The sequence below is a fragment of the Heliconius melpomene genome, chromosome 2 (genome assembly GCF_056956725.1).
Source record: "Heliconius melpomene rosina isolate 202511_hmr_F chromosome 2, ASM5695672v1, whole genome shotgun sequence".
NCBI classification, from domain to species: domain Eukaryota; kingdom Metazoa; phylum Arthropoda; class Insecta; order Lepidoptera; family Nymphalidae; genus Heliconius; species Heliconius melpomene.
The window spans coordinates 2,304,900-2,323,095 of record NC_140390.1 but is presented as its reverse complement, the minus strand read 5'-3'; positions in this window follow the sequence as shown (position 1 = coordinate 2,323,095).

Here is an 18,196-nt window from a genome sequence, read left to right as displayed (position 1 = left end):
TCTGGCATTTCTCACGACTTTGTACACTGCATAGTACCTATATACCTATATATATATGTAAGTAATTCTAACTGAAATCTTAAAATTGTAAAAGGATACCATAGGATAGGATTCTATAAAAGTTATACTCGCATAAAAATTACTTATTTATGATGAAAGTTTTCATTTTACTGACATGCTTATTAATCCAACCAACTAATAGCTTTCGGGCTCTAAAAACTTTGATTCATCAGATCACATATTAACACTTTGGCCCCAATAATATTCTGTAGTTGCAGTCTTTTAATTATGAAGAAATGTGAAGAATGTATAGTGATAGGAGAAATGGGAAGAGTGCTTCGCTTATCTAGAATTTTTGGAATAGCACCAGTAAATATAATACCAGTTCAAATATCTGAAGAATATAATAAGACAGCAAGAGTAAATTGTTATCAAGTATCAGCATCAAAAAAAATTGGATATATATGTTCCGTTTTAATATTTATTATATGTAAGTAAGCGTAATAAAATAGCTATAAATTTTGGAGACGCAGTTAAATTTAGTAAATAATTTTTCCGCATACAATTTTTTTAAATGCGTATTCTTCACGTCACGAGCACTAAATGAGTGTAAAATATTTTATTCGTGTTTCATATTAAACTTTTTAGGGATAATTTCTTTTGTGGCTTGTGTATACCTCATTAGTGGAATGGGCCCAGAAAAAGCGATACGCATCCGGACTGGACTATCACTGATACTGTACGCCTTACGTAGTATTTTTCACGACGTATTATTACTCTTTATGGCCTTTCGAGGACTGAATAAAATCAAGCTGATAATGAGTTACTTAAGTTATATACAAAAGGTAAATCCACATTATTACTATACAAACATACATAGCTTCACGCTTTATCCCTTACAGGTTATATTTTTAATCCGTTGTAAAATTTCTTTTAACTTATTATTTAAACAAACATAACTGTTTCAGGTCGCATGTTAATATAGTTGGTTAAAATTACTAATATTTAAAATAAATTTCAACACATATATTCTCATTATTTTTTTCAGTTAAATCTGGCTTTAAAAAACAGTTACTTGAATTTAAAGATAAATAAATCTAAAATAATGATTTGGAGTTACTTTCTATCATTATATATTATTGCCTCAATTTTTATATGTCAAAGGATACTCGGCGTATTATTTGGCAAAAAGAGTGGTAAGTATCGGAAAAAAAAAAAAATATTATTACTATACAAATACATATATATATTTAAACTAGATGATAATTGATAAAATGATCTGAAGTTCTAGATGAAATTTTATTTTAATTTTATTTTAAAGGTATTTTTAATTTTCTGTTATTCAGTGGCCAACATCATAGTGCAATCGTGCTACTTCGTATCCTTCAGCATTCATATACTTATTCAGTTGCAATTTGCTTTCGTCGTGTGCTTACTGAATGCGACGATACGTGTTTTTAACGATCGCTTACAATCTTGGAATTGCAAATGGGACTATGGTAAGAATACAATATATCAAAAGCCATCAGGAATGGGATCACCCAACCAAGACTTTTATTAATCCTTCTGTCAAATTTGTCGTTTTTTCTATATTTATTAAAGAAATTTCTATTGATATTAAAAATATACATTTTTTTTAAATTACGTCGTTTACATTTTATTACACGTCTTAGAAGATTGTAATGCTTAAATAAATTAAAGATCATCGCTTTTGAACATGCAGCTAACTGGACTACGTAGTCCCAGTTCATGGGATCCTTGTTCATGTACTTTATTTAAAAAAATCATTAAAGTAGTAGGTTTTGGTTACGCTGTGAATTCCTTACAAAATATGGCAAAATCGTTAAATAAATGCTCATATCTTCTATTCTATTCTTTTGATTGTGTTGACTTAGAGGTTTATTTTTTCTGTGCTTTAAGAAATCATAGATATAGATATATAATCGTATATTTGATAATAATTTCAGCCTAAAAGCTTCTCGGGCTCCCAAGTATATCTTGGGAGCCCGAGAAGCTTTTAGGCTGAAAAAGGCGTCTTGACAGACGGATATACTGACAACAAAGGGTTCCATTTTTCCCTTTTGAGTAATCTTAAAAATAAACACTAATTTTTTGATGAAGTCACCATGGCTTTAAACTTTTCTAAAATTTGTGTTCTTTTTTTTACCACTTTCTCTCTAATGCCTTATTATCATGTAATTTTTCTTTACAGAATTCAACCACACTTTAGTCTCCAATAGAAGTCATATTACATTTAAACGTCTCTGTCAAATCTATGTGTCTATTTGTAAACTAATTACAAAGATAAATAAACACGAAGGTGTTTTTATCATCATTTTATTAAGTTACAAAATTTTAGACTTGCTGGACTCTTTGTATCTTATAATGTCGTCTATATCATATTTTAGTACGGGTAAATATTTTTTTTAATATTCCATAAAATTGTATAGCTCAGTTTACATTTTTTTTGTTCAATCAAATAAAGAGCTCGTCAAAAATGCAACGCAAGAATGTTAATTTCTTAAACTACTCTTACGAGCGCCAAAACATACTATGAAAAAATATATTATAAGCGATAAGTGATACAATTAGCTTCACACTGTATCCCGCACATAGTAGACAGTTTGTTCCCATTTGGACCCATATATCCTGCCTCCATTTTCTGCCAAAATCTGGAGGCATTACGTGTTGAGTGGCAGAAGTTACCACTCGACCCGCTTTACCTCGTTACCAGAATGAGGAAATACAAATATTTAACAATTTATTTCCTAAAGTAGGAATCCTACCCTTAACCTGTCCCCTTTAGGTCACAGGCTTGCACCCCCTACGCCATAACTGGTTTAATAATCTATAAAATGTAAAAGATGTTTTTAAATTTGTAGAGCCTGCCAATATCACACCCGGTAATCTAGCTGGTTTTGCGATAGAGGTCCTTTGGATTATTTACAGAGCAGCAGCACTCGTACTCTTAATAGAACCCTGCAATCGAACTGTTACTGAGGTATAGCTATGTACGAGTAGTCATGTACAATATTAACTTAGGAACAATAGGCTACAAAAATAATCTTATTATCACATTTTAGAGCGTGAGGCTCTCGATAGCCTGGCAATTTCCAAGAGGAGGTTTCCTCGTTGTACTGTAGAAAAAAAAACAAAGTTAATTTGGAAGATATTTTATGTATTTTTACTTAATATTGCAGTTGCTTGTATCTAAATCTTTTGGGTGATATTCAATAACTTTTAAGCTTATATGTTTTTTTAATCAATGAGTTACAGCTTTATCTATCAATTTACAGCTTGAGGCACTGAAACTGCGGGTTAGCTATTTGATTTTAACGACAAATAAGAATTATAATAGAGAAGACCTTTTTATCTTCTGTCGTCAACTAATTATTGAATTGCCTCTTTTTTCTCCCCTTGGCATATGTTCTCTCAGAAGACATGGACTAATAGCGGTAAATATTCAATATGACATCCTTTGAATCCAGCAGTAGCGCAAGGACACAAACGTGCAGCTGTAAACGCACCCACAGATTGTGGGTTCGATTCCTACTCTACGTACTGAAATATTTAACATTTTCATTTTCTTGCTCTAGTAACGACTTATGTGCAGAATGCATTTCGGGTTGAGTTACCCTGGGTACATGCAAAATACAGCATGACGCTAAAAAAATATCCTTCTAATAATTTTAATATTTTTTATGTGTTCATGAAAACCATCTACAATAATTCATATTTTTTTGTATTTTCACTATGCCATACATTATTAATGTTTTTTTAGGTAATTGGTGCACTTTTCACCTTTGTAGTTATTATTACACAATTCCACCTGCGAGATGGAATTGGATATTAATTTGCAACAGTTTTGGTTGAACATAATATGAAGAAATCTGAGTGTGGAATGTTCCTTTCAAAATTATTGTTAAAAAATAGAAAAATATTATACGTCTATCCATATATATAATATATTTATATATATTTAGACGCCTGGAAACTTTCGATCACCTGGGACCCACACCTAAAATCATTGAAGTCTCAAACCCACCATACAGCTCATACTGCAGGAATTAGGTTTCCAAAATTGTATAAAATGAAATATATGCGATTAACCCAGTTAAATAGTTTCATTTAAAATGTGTAATAGTCGTGAAAACCTAATCTAAACTTGCTAGGTAAATATCTTACTAGAACAATATCTTCTGATGGCATTGTATAAAACTCATGCGTTGCAAATATAACTTTATAACTTTCTTAACACTATTAGTGTTCGGGGGTTCGGGGAAATAGTTACACCCTGTACATTCTCAGTCACTCAACACTTTTTCGCTGTCCGAATTTTGATCAGGGTATTAGATATTCAGGTTCGGCTTCGCTTTTATTTTTGCTATTCGATCCTTATGACTATATTTCACTTTCATCCCGGAGGTTTTACAATTTTGTTTCTTAAATACATTTAAATAAATATTCGTATAGTGGAGGCAGACGAAGCCGCGCGAGGGCCACTATTTGTAATCTATAACAAATAAAATCGTATTAGATTAATGGACATAGATTACTCGCGAGTAAGGCCATGACTATATTTAAACAAAGAAAAATAAAAGTAATTATACTTTAGGAATTAATGATTACATAAATTCAAGTGATGTATTAAATATGAATTAAAAAAAAAACAGCTTTATTCATATATTTTTTTTACAAATTGAGTCGCCGAAACTTTTCAGTATACAATCAAAAAGAGGAAGATGCTTGTGTTGAGAGTGACTCGCTTCTCCGTTGGGTAAAATTTAGCATAAGCCGAACAAGCTCTTTTTTCTCATTTCATATTTTTTGAAGAATTATATTTTCGTCATAAAAGAGTATTTTTTGTACACCTTACTTGTTTACTCTACCTTCCGTTTGATTATAATCTGCAACTATAACGAGGTTTCTGTATCATTTTCCGTTTTTCGAATAAAATGAGAAGAAAAACACTTTCTAATGTTCTGGCTATTCTTTACAAGCACATATACAAATTTATTTTATTTGTAATATTATAGTATAGTAAGTTTATTACATTAAATATGGTAAAAAAACTACTATATAAAACGTCTACGAGGGTATATGTTAACATCTGAAGGTTGGACCACAGTAATGTTAATGTATTTTTTATAATTTCGTATTCATCCTTATCAACATAAATGGAATACCTTTAGCATTGCATCTATATTGAAATTGTACTTTACGTATATCATTATAATAATTACAAGGCGATATCATAGATTCAAAATGAGCCTATGAGCCGCATAGTCCGGCATTCCGTAATTCCCATTGGGGTCCGTCATTCCGTAACCGATTGGTTACGGCGGCAGGCGGTGTTAACGGTTGTATCAATTTTCATATATTTACGATCTACTACTAATTAAATGTGGATTGCTATTGGGTGTTTGTTATTAATTCATATTTTTAGTAGATTAGTTAGATTTTTAATGAGACCAGTCGTGGCGCAGGTGCACAAAGTGTGACGCGACTGGTTGTAGGTTCGATCCACACTGTAGGAAATTAAATATTTATTTAAATTTATATTTCTCTCTATTCTCCTTATATTTCTCTGTTGTCGAGGCAAAGCGCGGCGTTGAGTTCCGCCAATCAACACTACCAATATCTTGTTTAAAACCTATCAAAATAAGTACAAAACAAAAATTGTTTACACAGTTAGAGGTTGTAATCAGCGTGACTTACTGCCGGCGGCAAGGTTGAGCAGGCGCGAGGCCGAGTAAACAAACGCATTTAAAAAAAGGTAGATGTAGATAAGAAAGACTACTGAAGCTATGTAATTGTATCAATCGAGGCTCCAGCCTGGTGACACTGTAAATACTATCCCACGTCAATAGCAGTTTAGCCCTTTTAAAACGGATAGACGACGTGTGTTTTTAAAAATCTGAACCGTTTCAGGCTTGTAACATTATATTATTAATTAAGTATTTTTACGTTTTTCTTGCATTTTTTACTATTTAGTACAGCTGTACATATAAGTTAGTAACTTTAAGATTGTATTATCAAAGTTATTAATTTATTGATATTTATTTAGTTGATCATCAAACACAACTTACGTTCACGTTGTATGCTGTAAGCAATCCACATCAAATAAGCCACATGTGACCAGGCAGCAGCATCTCTATAAAAAATTATCTCATCAGTAACAGCTAGAAAACATGACGGAATGTGAAGAATGTATTGTGACAGGAGAAATGGGAAGTGTCCTTCGCTTATCTAGAATTTTTGGAATAGCAGCAGTAAACATAACACCAGCTCCAATATCTTGTAAATGATTTTTCCGCATACGTACATACATACTTATTTTATTTTTTTAAACTGCACTTACGTTAATATAGCATAAACTTTTTTTTTCATATTCATAATAATTATCTTTTTTTTAAGGGGTTATATGTGTTGTGATGTATGTATATGTTATTTTCATAATGGATCTAGAGAAAGCGATACGAATCCGGACTGGATTATCACTGATATTGAACGCTACAATTGCTATTTTACACGAGGTAGTATTGCTCATCATCAGTTTTCAAGGACTGAATAAAGTCAAGCTGATAATGAGCTACTTCAGTTATATACAAAAGGTAAATTCATAATTAGTAAAACAATTAATTAACTACTACGACGAAGCCCCAAATGAAGGTTTGCTTGGATGCGCGTATGTATAGTATGTATAGAAACGCATACAGGTACAGGGTGGAAGCGTCAGCGCTCCTTTTACGAGAACAGCATATAGGGTAAAATATTTCAAACCCATACCTAAAAAATTTATCAAGACACCTCAACAGTTTAGACGTAGGATTTTTTTTCATTTCACGAGGTTTATCCATAAATGTATTTCATAGATACCAATAACACATTACAGTATTGCACATTTATAGAATAAACTAAGGTGTGGGCATTAAAAAATAATGTTCAGGTTTTATGTGGATATAATATTGATACAGGGGATTATTTTAAATATTCTTTAAATCTTTTATGCAAGCAAATATTAATGGCTTACTTAACATGTTATTAACATGCATAATGCATAGTTACTGAAATTACCAGTATTTAACGTTACAAAATAACCAGTTCTGGTAAATATTAATATAGTCTCATTTTTTTTCAGTTAAATCAGGCTTTAAAAAATAATTACTTAAACATAAAGATAAAAAAATCTAAAATATTGATTTGGGGTTACTTTCTATCAATATATATAATTGCCTTAATTTTTATATGTCAAAGGATACTCGACGTATTATTTGGCAAAAAGAGTGGTAAGTATTAGAAAAGAAAAAAAATATATTGTGCTTCAAAATTAAAATAACAAAACAAATACCTATATTTAAAATAGATAATAATCAAAGATTTTATTTAAATCTAGATTTAAATAAAATTATCAAATTTAAATTTAAATGTATTTTTTCAGCGGTCATCATCATAATGCAACTATTCTACTTCGTATCCTTCAGCATTCATATACTTATTCAGTTGCAATTCGCTTTCGTCATGTGCTTACTGAATGCGACGATACGTGTTTTTAATGATCGCTTACAATCCTGGAATTGCAAATGGGACTATGGTAAGAATACAATATATCAAAAGCCATCAAGCATTGGGCCACTTAAAATGTTATAAGATTTTTATTAATCTTTCTGTCAAATTTGTTGTAGAGGCCGTTGTGGCGTAACGGCACAAAGTTGTAACTGTAACGCGACGGTTGTGGGTTCGGTGAAATATTTATTTATTTAAATATTTATTAAAAGGGGGGGCAAAATTTGGTATTAAAGCCACTAGTTCAAGTGAGATATCAGATGAAAGGGCTCTGGCTAAGTTAAGCTTAAATTTCAGCAAAGCTCGGATCTCCGATTTCTGCACTTGGTGGGCGAGCACGACTCGCGTGTGTTCTGTTTTTTTTCTATACTGCCTTATTATCATGTAATTTTCTTTTTCAGAATTCAACAACACAATAGTCTCCAATAGAACGCACATTACTTTTCGCCGTCTCTGTCAAATTTATGTGTCTATTTGTAAACTAATTACAAAGATAAGCAAACACGAAAGTATTTTTATCTTAATTTTATTAAGTTACAAAATTCTAGACTTGCTGGACTCCTTGTATCTTATAATGTCATCTATAGCATATTTACATACAGGTAAGTAAAATTTTTATGACCCAAATAACCATATCGTTCAGTTTATAATTTTCTTCTTGTATAGTTAAATATAGAGCTGTTTAAAAATACAACGCAAGTCTGTAAAATCCTTAAGCTACGAGCTTCAAAGTGGATTATGGAAAAGTACATTATAAGGAAGGGTTCGATCCCCACTCGAGGAAGTGAAATATTTATTTATGTTTATATTTCCATTTCATCGCTGTGGTCTCGAGGGCGTCATCTGTTACCCGTACATAGCAGGGTAGGCAGAAGGAACCTAGTGTTCAGACACTCTGTTCCTCACTTTCCGCCGAATTCTGAAGGCATTTCTTGTAGAATGGCCGAACTCAACGCCGTCCTTTGACCTGCACTATAACTGGTATTTAATAATTTCTTAAATATAAAAGACATTCTTAAATTTGTAGCGCCTGCTTTGATTGATTTTGCGATAGAGGTCCTGTGGATTATTTACAGAGCAGCAACACTCATTCTATTAATAGAACCTTGCAATCAAACTGTTACTGAGGTATATACGAGTAGTCATGTACAATTTTAAGTTGGCAATAATCTATATATATAAAAGGACTTGTCCTCACTGACTGAGGTAAGACGCACGCACAGCCGTAACCGCTGTGCGTAGAAACGTTAAATTTGGACAAAAGTTTACTTTCGTAATCCGGACATCCACTAAGAAGGGATTTTGAAAAATTTTAACCCTAAAGGGGTGAAATAGGGGTTCAAAGTTTGTATGGAAAAATTTTTAAATCGGCACCGATTTTATTAAAATTTGAAATTTAGATTTTCAAAAATATTTAATTGAACACGTGTTTCATCGTTTTCTAGAATTCTCCCCCTAAGGGTGCAAATAAGGGGTTGAAAGTTTGTATAGGTTTTTTTTAAATCGTCACCAATTTTTATAAAATTTGAAATTCAGACTCTTAAACGTATATAATTAAACACATGTTTCATGGTTTTCTAGAATTCACCCCCTAAGGGTGCAAATAAGGGGTTGAAAGTTTGTATGGGAAAATTCTTAAATCGCCACCGATTTTTATAAAATTTGATATTTAGACTCTTAAAAATATTTAATTGAACATGTGTTTCATTGTTTTCTAGAATTCACCCCCTAAGGGTGCAAATAAGGGGTTGAAAGTTTGTATGGAAAAATCTTTAAATCGCCACCGATTTTTATAAAATTTGAAATTTCGACTCTTAAAAATATTTCATTGAACACATGTTTCACGGTTTATTAGAATTCACCCCTATATACGCAAGCGAAGCTGAGCGCGTCCGCTAGTAGACTATAAAAGTAATTTTATTATCACATTTCCAACCCAGGCTATAGATAACTTGGCAATTTTCGAGAGGCGAAAGGATTTTTTTTTGAGTTTCAATCAATAATTTTTAGTTTCCTAATTAGCTATAAGTAAATGAGTTACATCATTATCTTTCAAATTACAGCTTCAGGCACTGAAATTGCGGATTAGCTATTTGATTTTGACGACGAATAAGAATTATAATAGAGAAGAACTTTTTATCTTCTGTCGTCAACTAATTATTGAGTTGCCTATTTTTTCTCCTCTTGGCGTATGTTCTCTCCGAAGACATGAAGTAACAACGGTAAATATTTAAGATATTTTTTTTTTTTGGGATATGTCTTAGCACTAGGTTCCCTTTGCCTTCCGTTCCCCACTTTCCGCGGAATTTTGGAGGCATTGCGTGTTCAGTGGAGGAAATCAACGTCGCGTTTTGCATCGACACCAGAGCGAAGAAAGGTAAATATAAATTTAAATAAACATTTAATTTCCTTGAGTGGAAATTGAACCCTTAACCAGTCGATTTTGTAGCACACTTTGTGCCTCTGTGTTACGACTGGCCTCTAAAAACCTCTAAACATCCTTATAATAATTTTAATGTATTTTATGCCTTCACGAAAACCGCCAGTGGTAATTAATATATTTTTATATTTTTATTTTCTGTTTTATATTTATAATATTTTTGCTATTCTGCTACTTCTCTTATTGCTTTTCAGGTTATTGGTGCACTTTTCACCTTTGTAGTTATTATCACACAATTTCACCTGCGAGATGGAATTGGATATTAATTTGCAACACGTTTTTAGTTGTAGTATATAATATGAAGAAATGTGAGAGTGGAATTTCAGAATTACTGCTAGATAATAGAAAAGCATTAATTCTTAATTAATTCTAATTGGTGAGAAATAATCTGTGTTAAATTTTTCATAGGTTCTTTTTTTTTTATTGTTGATAGGCAAGCATTTGTCCGCTATCTCACCTGGTGGTAAGTGACGATGCGAACGAAGGTGGAGCAGTTATTTCATAATTGTAAGTGAAGATTTTATTTTGTGTACAGTATATTCCAATTAAGTTTTATTTATTTGAGATAAAAGATTACATTGCTGATATCATAATATTATGTTATTATTATTATTATTATTTTTTTTTATGGAAAAAAGGACAAGGCAAACGAGCGTTCGGGTCATCTGATGATGATCACCGCCGCCCACGACTCCGTGCAGCACCAGAGGAGCTACAGGTGCGTTGCCGGCCTTTGAGGTGGAGATAGACGCGCTTTTTGAAGGTACCCATATCGTACCGACCTGGAAACACTGCCGCGGGTAGGCTATTCCACAGTTCGGTGGCGCGTGGAAGGAAATTCCTACGAAACCTACGAAACCTACTTATTTAAATTAAGAAACGTCACTGTCTGTGACGATTGTTCCTAATAAAAATGTTATGATTACATTTGGTTTTGATTGCATCATTGAGACCCTTGTAGCGTAAGAATCAACCCCTGGTGCGGAATTGAGAGATGGCGAGATTGACAGGGCTTTTATTGTCAAAATTTGTCCTTTTTATATACTGAATTTATTTTATTTTATTTTATTTTAACACTTTATTACACCATAATGGAATAAAATTAATTAACTAAAACACAAAATGAAAAACAAAACATAAATTAACTTTAACAAAAAATAACAGAAAACAAAGAAACAAATGAAAAACGGTGTAAAGGCGGCCTTATCACCCACAGGTGAGCTCTACCAGGCAACCTTTAACTTAAAAAAAAAGAACTACTACTAATATACAAATATATGTTAAAATAATAAGCTTACTTTTTCTTTATTTATTTATTTATTTATTTATAACAAAGTACATTAAAATTAATTATTATTCGCGATCTTAAGCCCGCGGCCTTAAAGTACAACATGCTATTATTTACATACTTATGAATGAATTTACTTAAATAAACAACTACAAAATTTTAAATTCACAACAATCCATAGTATCCTATCAGCTTTCTAAAAAAAAGGATTTTCCGAAATTCTTTCGGGAACGGGATAAAATTTTATGACTTGTAATTCACGCAAATGAAGCTGTTCTCTTTTAAATAAACTATATAAACAGGAATTGTCTGGAAGAAGAAAATAAAAAACATTTGTATAAATTTATATATAGGTATATTCAATTTAATATGCATAACTGAAAGTCTAAGCTGACTTTAACAAGTAATTTGTTTCCTTTAGTTAAATTATAGTACATGCGTCCTTCAGTAAAAGGAAAATTTTCCGGTACATTTTCTGCCTTGATTGTTAGTAACTCGAAGCGATAGTAGCCCTGAAATTTATATGAGTAATTAACTTTCAATTTTATAAATAAAATGCTTGCCCACTTATGGCAAGTATTTCTATTGTATTATATCCCGAGTGGATACAGAACTTGGCACTTATTTAAATGTCTTTTATTTTGTCAATAATGTCAGGAACGACGAATGTATTAATATTGAATTTGGCTCTCATTTCAGACTTATGTTATTGATGACATAAAGTAGTTACACGAGCAGATAAAAAATATAATGAGGGTATATCCTGGAGAAATTATAGTGATAGGCTGTTGGAAGGCTCCAAATTATATAAGCTTCGTAGCGTGTTTTGTTACTGTTTAAATAAATAACTTTAGTTAAACGTTCATTTACAAGTAGCTAAGTACGCAAAACTCTCAGTATTTTATTTCAGCTTATTTTTGAAGAAAGAATCTACAGTACAGACTTCGTTTCGCTTTCGCTTAAATTTGCGATCAGTACCAAAGATAAAGGTGCTTTGCCTTACAAGCGAGCGATTCTTCTGATCTTTCATCACGATGAAATGACGTTTTACAAGGTGGAAATGTCAACACCACTTTAAATGAAACTACAGTACTACTCTATAAAAGCCTAATATAATTCAGAAAGAAAATTCATTCCCAAATACAAAAAGTTATTTTTTCAAACAAAATAAATAATAAAATTATCCACCCTGTATGTGATCTTACCTGCTGACATTTAAAAAAATATTATTTATAATTCTTACCGGCTTCATTGGACATTTGAATGTGGGGTACGGACGTTCAGAAACTGGCAATCTGTAATATGCTGGTAGTAAAAAATTACTAAACATATTTTTTGTATTAAATAAATCACAGCCGTAAAAGTGTAGTTCTACAAAACTTCGCCTATAGGTGTTTGACAAAAGTTGGTAAAAATAAAAGCTATGCTGAAAATAATTAAATTAATGATTAATTTGGTTCTAGAATAAATATTTATAGATAAGGCAAAAAATATAGTTAACTAATATAAAACCTTCTATTTTTTAAAAAAGAAGTCATTTAAACAGAAGCAAACTGAATTGTAACTTTGGTTAAAACACGTATTATTAAAGTTGAGTCGCGGTGTTAAGTTTCGCCTTATGCCTATATACTGCCGTCACAATTTCCTCTTTGCCTACTTTTTGAACCTAAAACTTTACATAATTTGAAAAAAATCATAGAAATTGTGTACGATCTTACCGTTTGTTCGTTAATCACTGGACTTCGTAAATAAAAACTAATGTTAACATAGTGCATAGGATCAGAACGACTTATTCGACGTGACTTGACTGATAAGTTTCCAAGAAATTCAGTATCGAAATATACAATATTCGGATGCTCAAAACGAAAATATTGCATCTGAAAGAAATAATATAATTAAGGTCATGTGTAATAAAAATGTAAAATTATAATATGTAATAGAGGCGGTCGTGGACCAGAGGCACAAGGGTGTGACTGTAACGCGTTGGTTGTAGGTCTGAACCCCACTCGAGGAATCGAATGCTTACTTTAATTTATATATCCGTTTCTTCGCTCTGGTATCGAGGGAAAAGCGCGGCGTTAAGTTCCGCCACTCGACGTCTTCTGTTAAAAATATACGGAATATAAGCCTATTTGTCCATATATATTACCTTATATAATACAAAAAACAGCTTCACGCACACAGCAGGGTAGGCAGAGGGAACAAAGTGTTAAGACACTCCGTTCCCATAAAGACACTTCCGGTACCAATTTTCTGCCGAATTCTGGAGGCATATGAAGTGGTGGAACTCAATGCCTCATTAAAAAAGAAAATATTAAACATTCCATTTCCTCAGATGGGAATCGAATCCTCAAACTGTCGCATTTACAGTCGCACACCTTTGCCCCTCCGCTACTTTTATTTACTATATTACAAAGAAATAATTATAATATTGAATTTACCTTACAATAACCTTTGCTTATATTGTTATATATAATAAATATAACACTGGCCACATATATAAGAATAAAGTGAACGTTGTTCATTTTAAATATGCAGAGACTAAAATAAGCTACAGCGGACAGAAGGAAATTGATAAATGACTCAATGTATTTATAAATGTACAGATCCAAATTTTAATTTAAAATTTAATGTCTCCATTATACAATTTTGCAGTCACAATAGCTGTTTTTTACCCGACTACGGCGAAATAAAAAGGAAGGCTGTATGTATGTATATATGTAAGTACGTGGGTATGGATGTTCATCTGTTCCCTTATAACTTTTAAATTAGTTATTACAATTAGATAAATGAGGTATCTTTAGAAGCCTCTTGATCGTCTGCTGATCGTTAATTTTACGTGGCTATTAGCGAAGAATACTTAGAGCCTTAGTCATAATTTTTGGTCATATAAATTCCTGAATGGCATGGCATTGTTTAACTGAACTATTACCTACTTTATTCCAATGTTATATTTCGTAAAACTTAATCCATCCAATTCTTTTTATAGAAAAAAAATTAACTACTAATAATAAAGAAAGCATCAATTATTTATTTTTATTTAAAAAAATGGGGCTGATATGTATCTAATTATTATTTGAAATTGTTCGAAATAAATTACTGTTATAATAATTATATGGTATTGTATTTTATATAGCACTGTAGTTATTTGTAATTTATTCTACAATAGAACATGAAATATAATACCTTATAATTATAAGAGTAAGTTATTTGTAATGATGCATCATGGCCATTGTGCCCCAGGGGCACAAGCTTGCTATTGTAAACGCGAAGCTTATGGGGTCGATTCCCACTAGGAGGAATGAATAATTTTATATTTTCATTTCCTCACTCTGGAACGAGACAAAGTGCGGCGTTGAGTTCCACCACTCAACACGCATGCTTCGAGAATTCGGCAGAAAGTGGGGGACGGAAGTGTCTTAATGGGAATGGAGTATTCAACAACTAGGTTCCTATCTTCCCTCTGCAAACCATGCTATTTGGAAGCTAAAAAATCATCAGGCTACGACTTTTATTCAATTTACATTCAATTTTTACTTTTTAAAATTCGGTATGCAGGATTATAGAGATTGCGAGTTACAGGCAATGGTAGCGAGCCTCGTTACCAGAGTGACGAAGTGAAATATTTAATATTTCATTTCCTCCATAGTTAGTATGTATTTGAAAACAGTGGACGGTGGAGTGTAAACAGTGGAAAACAGTGGAGTGAACGGCTTTGAAATTGTTATTGATAAAGAAGTCTTATTATTCTACATATTAATTTAGCTTATCCGCTACGTCACGGATCCCAATACTACCCCGAATGAATGTGTTGCGTATGCGGTCAGACCGCGTTACGCCGAACATCCACCTCAGCATCTTCATTTCTGTGAAGTGAAGCTCCTGAGTGTGCCGAGATAGTGCTGGCCAACATTCGCTGCCGTATAAAAGAACCGGTCGGATGATGCTCTTGTATATCAACCCCTTGAGCTTGGGCGGTATTCTGTGGACGCAGACCACACCAGTAACCTCACGCCATTTGGCCCAGGCAGCGCTTATCCGGCATGTCTGTGAACTTAGCAGAGCATTGTCCAGCAGATCAAAAAAAAAATGGAGTTCTCTTCGCATGCACCTGAGTTCTATAGTTCCTGATAGGTTTTATAAATAGTTCTGTCGTTTTTACCCCTGAAAAAGTTATGTAAAAAAATGATCTGCTAACTTCCCTTGGCAGATCATTTTTTTGCAAATAAAAATCGGGGCGAGATCTGCACTCATAGGGATGAATAAAATAGTTCCTGATAATTTTTAACAATAGTTCTGTTAATTTCACGAAGAAAAAAATTTTTAAAAAGAAAAAAAGAACGTTTGTTTCGAAAATAGTTCAAAAGGTAAAGTAATTTTTAAAATTAATAAAATGATATTCAGACGCGAGAACTCTTTATTTTACAATAGAATATGAGTAGTTCTACGATATTTAGCCTGAAAGAAAACCAGAACTCTGAAAAAACTGCCAGCAGAGCATAGTTGATTGTATGAAATATTGAAAAATGTCCATTTCAACTCTTCATATATAAAAGTACTAAATTTTTTTTTTTGAAAGTGTTCAGACACGGGAACTCTTAAGTTTCTATTAGAATATGAGTAGTTCTATTATAAAAAGCTAATTATAAAACTAGAACTCCTGTAAAAATGCCAGCAGAGCATAGTTGAAAATTCGATTTGTTGAAAAATATCAAACTAACTTGTTGCGACGAAAAATATTTTTTAAAAATATTAATATTTTGCTCAGAAGCGAGAACTCTTCATTTTTTAATAAAACATAAGTAGTTCTACGATATTTAGCCTGAAAGAAAACCACAACTCTGAAAAAACTGCCAGCAGAGCATAGTTGATTGTATGAAATATTGAAAAATTTCCATTTTAAGTCTTCATATGTAAAAGTACTAAGTAATTTTCTATTTTAATGTGCTCAGACACGGGAACTCTTTGATTTCTAACAGAATATGAGTAGTTTTAATATATAAAGCTAACTACAAAACCAGAACTCCTGTAAAAATGCCAGCAGAGCATAGTCGAAAGTTCGAATTGTTGAAAAATATCAAATCAACTTGTTGCGACGAAAAATATTTTTTAAAAATATTAATATCTTGCTCAGAAGCGAGAACTCTTCCTTTTTAAATAGAACATAAGTAGTTCTACGATATTTAGCCTGAAAGAAAACCAGAACTCTGAAAAAACTGCCAGCAGAGCATAGTTGTTTGTATGAAATATTGAAAAATGTCCATTTCAACTCTTCATATGTGAAAGTACTAAATAATTTTCTATTTTAATGTGCTCAGTCACGGGAACTCTTGGATTTCTAACAGAATATAAGTTGTTCTATTATAAAATGTCAATTATAAAACCAGAACTCTTGTGAAAATGCCAGCAGAGCATAGTTGAAAATTCGATTTGTTGAAAAAAATCAAACTAACTTGTTGCGACGAAAAATATTTTTTAAAAATATTAATATTTTGCTCAGAAGCGAGAACTCTTCATTTTTTAATAAAACATAAGTAGTTCTACGATATTTAGCCTGAAAGAAAACCAGAACTCTGAAAAAACTGCCAGCAGAGCATAGTTGATTGTATGAAATATTGAAAAATGTCCATTTCAACTCTTCATATGTGAAAGTACTAAATAATTTTCTATTTTAATGTGCTCAGTCACGGGAACTCTTGGATTTCTAACAGAATATAAGTTGTTCTATTATAAAATGTCAATTATAAAACCAGAACTCTTGTGAAAATGCCAGCAGAGCATAGTTGAAAATTCGATTTGTTGAAAAAAATCAAACTAACTTGTTGCGACGAAAAATATTTTTTAAAAATATTAATATTTTGCTCAGAAGCGAGAACTCTTCCTTTTTAAATAGAACATAAGTAGTTCTACGATATTTAGCCTGAAAGAAAACCACAACTCTGAAAAAACTGCCAGCAGAGCATAGTTGTTTGTATGAAATATTGAAAAATGTCCATTTCAACTCTTCATATGTGAAAGTACTAAATAATTTTCTATTTTAATGTGCTCAGTCACGGGAACTCTTGGATTTCTAACAGAATATAAGTTGTTCTATTATAAAATGTCAATTATAAAACCAGAACTCTTGTGAAAATGCCAGCAGAGCATAGTTGAAAATTCGATTTGTTGAAAAAAATCAAACTAACTTGTTGCGACGAAAAATATTTTTTAAAAATATTAATATTTTGCTCAGAAGCGAGAACTCTTCATTTTTTAATAAAACATAAGTAGTTCTACGATATTTAGCCTGAAAGAAAACCACAACTCTGAAAAAACTGCCAGCAGAGCATAGTTGATTGTATGAAATATTGAAAAATTTCCATTTTAAGTCTTCATATGTAAAAGTACTAAGTAATTTTCTATTTTAATGTGCTCAGACACGGGAACTCTTTGATTTCTAACAGAATATGAGTAGTTTTAATATATAAAGCTAACTACAAAACCAGAACTCCTGTAAAAATGCCAGCAGAGCATAGTCGAAAGTTCGAATTGTTGAAAAATATCAAATCAACTTGTTGCGACGAAAAATATTTTTTAAAAATATTAATATCTTGCTCAGAAGCGAGAACTCTTCCTTTTTAAATAGAACATAAGTAGTTCTACGATATTTAGCCTGAAAGAAAACCAGAACTCTGAAAAAACTGCCAGCAGAGCATAGTTGTTTGTATGAAATATTGAAAAATGTCCATTTCAACTCTTCATATGTGAAAGTACTAAATAATTTTCTATTTTAATGTGCTCAGTCACGGGAACTCTTGGATTTCTAACAGAATATAAGTTGTTCTATTATAAAATGTCAATTATAAAACCAGAACTCTTGTGAAAATGCCAGCAGAGCATAGTTGAAAATTCGATTTGTTGAA